The sequence below is a fragment of the Penaeus monodon genome, chromosome 31, assembly GCF_015228065.2.
Source record: "Penaeus monodon isolate SGIC_2016 chromosome 31, NSTDA_Pmon_1, whole genome shotgun sequence".
NCBI lineage: Eukaryota > Metazoa > Arthropoda > Malacostraca > Decapoda > Penaeidae > Penaeus > Penaeus monodon.
This window is the reverse complement of record NC_051416.1, coordinates 18,215,530-18,215,734: the sequence shown is the minus strand read 5'-3', so window position 1 is coordinate 18,215,734 and position 205 is coordinate 18,215,530. Positions and strand designations below refer to the sequence as shown.

At 26.3% G+C, this 205-nt stretch overlaps 1 protein-coding gene across 1 annotated transcript in view; it reads left to right on the top strand.

Annotated features, from left to right (window-relative positions):
* The window catches only part of LOC119593056, a gene marked incomplete in the record, with an annotated part of 61,427 nt that overhangs the window by 44,922 nt on the left and 16,300 nt on the right, over window positions 1-205 (top strand).

The following is a 205-nucleotide window of genomic DNA, read 5'->3' as shown; positions in this document are numbered from 1 at the left end:
TGTTGTCTTGATGAAAAGAAAGTTTTTCTTCTTCTTCTAACAGGAATTTTATATATTCACTTTTGTTTCACCATTGATATATAAAGTAACATGTTATTACTTAGGGAACTTAAAGTAAAGTCATACATCACCATGTCTTTAAATAAATCTTTGATATTAGTATTACAACATACAGTCCTGGAACATTTTATACAAATTACTAGCA